Source organism: Rhinolophus sinicus, linkage group LG07, assembly GCF_036562045.2.
Source record: "Rhinolophus sinicus isolate RSC01 linkage group LG07, ASM3656204v1, whole genome shotgun sequence".
In the NCBI taxonomy this organism is placed as follows: Eukaryota; Metazoa; Chordata; class Mammalia; order Chiroptera; family Rhinolophidae; genus Rhinolophus; species Rhinolophus sinicus.
Genome location: NC_133757.1, coordinates 67,678,861 through 67,681,812, shown reverse-complemented (window position 1 = coordinate 67,681,812; position 2,952 = coordinate 67,678,861). Strand labels below are relative to the sequence as shown.

The following is a 2,952-nucleotide window of genomic DNA, read 5'->3' as shown; positions in this document are numbered from 1 at the left end:
TTTCAGTCTTTGCTTTAAAGGCTATTTTGTCTGGTATAAATATTGCTACTCCAGCTTTTGTTTGTTTGTTTCCATTTTCATGAAATACCGTTTTCCATCCCTTTACTTTCAGTCTTGTGTGTCTTTCAATCTGAAGTACATCTCTTGTAGGCAGCATATGTAAGGGTCTTGTTTTCTTATCCATTCAGCCCCCCCATCTTTTGATTGGAGCATTTAATCCACTTGCATTGAAAGTAATTATTCAGAGGTATGTAGTTATTGCCATTTTATTATGCATATTTTTGATTTTTTTTTTTTTTTTTTTTTTTTTTGGTCTTAAGTCCCTCTAAGAGTCCTTGTAATACTGGTTGGGTGGTGATGAACTCCTTTAGTTTTTTCTTGGCTGAGAAGCTCTTTATCTGTCCTTCAAGTCTAAATGATAGCTTTACTGGGTAAAGTGATCTCGGTTGTAGGTCCTTACTTTTCATCACTTTGAATATTTCATGCCAACCCCTTCTGGCCTGCAAAGGTTCTGTTGAGAAATCAGCTGACAGTCTTATGGGGGCTCCCTTGTAAGTAAGTAACTGCTTTTTTCTTGCTGCTTTTAAGATTCTCTCTTTGTCTTTAACCTTTAGCATTTTAGTTATGATGTATCTTGATGTTGGCCTCTTTGGATTCATTTTTTAATTTTATCTCAAAGGAACTCCTTTTATTAGTGTGACCGTCTATAGCAACTTGAATAATTCAATCCTGCGAATCCTTGTGCACAAACCGAAAAATGAAGAGTGTAGATATTTGCAAAATTTGTTCTGAAATTCTAATTGTTTCACACTGATTTCTGAAAATGCTGATACAATGGTCAAAGAAAACACGAAAAGTTAAGAGGAAGCATATGCCATCCTATCTTTAGAAACATTAAAAAATATTAACTGTGATTTACAAATGAGTTTGCACAATTTGAACCAATGTATCTCAAAAAAGTTGAACTGGCCAAAAAACCCCAAACTTATAAAAAAGCTAAGACACATACCTAATCTGTAAAGCTTATACTCTTATGTCATATATCACTTGGCTACTGAAAAATTAGAAGGATTTTAATTTCCAAGTCATTTTTGAGAAAGCAAAATCAATGCAATGCAAACCAGAACATCTAATTAATAAAATTAACAAACTAAAGTAATTTTGTTACATAAATTAATCCATTTATTGTAGGCTAGCAATGTTTCAATTGTGGAGCATCTACTGGTCATTCAATTACTTCAGTCTTCTGATGGCAGATTTTACTGTGATGGCAAAAGTGGTGTTGTAGCTCCAGGCATCACCAGCTACTGTTTTCACGCAAGAACCACAGCGCCGGATCCCTACAGCTTGTCTTCATCTTGGTTTTGCCACAGAAGGAGCAAGTGTACTTGGTATGCTGGCTGATTTCAACTTTCTTCATTTTCCTGAAGGAGGCACCATAACAAATCCCGTATTTACCAATGATTCCGACCTTCTTCGTGTATTTAGCCATGTCACTGCAAACCAGGCCGGAACCCAGAAAACTCTTTGGGTTCATCCTGTTTGGGGCTCTCTGTGCTTCCTGTGCTTGTATATGTATTTCCTTCACCATGTTAGGGGAGTTTCCTGTCATTATTTCTTCAAATAGGTTTTTAATTCCTTGTTCTCTCTCTTCTCCTTCTGGTACCCCTATAATGTGAATCTTGGTATGCTTGATATTTTCCCAGAGGCCCCTTAAACTCTCCCCAATTGTTTGGATTCTTTTTTCTTTTTGCTGTTCTGATTGGGTGTTTCCTACTATCTTATTTTCTACATCACTGGTTCGATCCTTTGCTTCATCTAATCTACTGTTGATTCCCTGTAATGTATTCTTCATTTCCATTATTGTATTCTTTATTTCTGACAGGTTCTTTTTCATGTTTTCTATCTCCATTTTTATATTTCCTATCTCTTTGTTGAAGTTCTCCCTGAGATCACTGAGCATCCTTATAACCAGTGTTTGGAACGCTGCATCTAGTAGATTGCTTGTCTCCGTTATGTTTAGTTCTTTTTCTGGAGCTTTAATTTGTTCTTTTATTTGGGACATGTTTCTTTGTCTCCCTATTTTGGTAGCTTCCCTGTGTTTGTTTCTATGTATTAGGTAGGGCTGTGTGACGGGCCAGCCGCCACAAGTCGATCGGTTCCCGAATGGGGGAGTGGGAATGAATAAAAGACACTCTCACATATGATGATGGCGATCGCGGGCTCCAGTGATGCTGAAGTCACTAAGTTTATTTTACTGCGCCCATATAAGCAGTTTGAGTACATGCAACTATGTATTAACATAACAAATGTAAATTCTTTAACTTTCACATAGAGGATACAAAATTCACCGAAACTCTCACAAGTAATTATCTTATCAATTGCCCTGATAGGCATCAGCCTTCTGTGTCCGGGAACTGGCCGTTCCCACCACATTCCTCAGCAGCTTACAAGCTCAAGCTCCCCCCAGGTGCAGGCAGAGACAATTGCCTCAGGGGGAGGAAACAGGTAGCATAAACCGAGCCATTCTGTAAAGCTTAGAGTCACCTGTAACCATGGCTCCCCACATCTCCCCCTTTTTTATTTTATAGGAACAAAATCCATCCAGTCAGGATGGCGAGGTGATGGCGCCTGTCTTAGGCATCCCAGGACGCCTGCCTCAACTTACCCGTCTTTGGTACTTATATTTTATTAATACAAGCCCTGTCTTAGGTGTTGAAGCGGCTCCCAAGTATTTACCCGTCGTTGACTAACCCGTCCCTCATAAATGCACAGGGGAGAGAAGCTTATGGCTTGCCTTAAGCTCAAGCTGATGGATGTCAGCTCGTAAGTCTAACATCCTGCTGATGAAACATCTAATGAGGATGGGGAGTAGGCACAGAACCAAACAGACACAGATGCCCAATGTAAGAAATATTATAACAGAATGAGTAATATAAGGCATAGAGGGCA

At 38.9% G+C, this 2,952-nt stretch overlaps 1 pseudogene; it reads right to left on the bottom strand.

Annotated features, from left to right (window-relative positions):
- Nucleotides 1-1,002: 1,002 nt before the first annotated feature.
- Nucleotides 1,003-1,507, bottom strand: LOC109437061 (large ribosomal subunit protein eL43; annotated as a pseudogene).
- Between the last annotated feature and the right edge of the window lie 1,445 nt (nucleotides 1,508-2,952).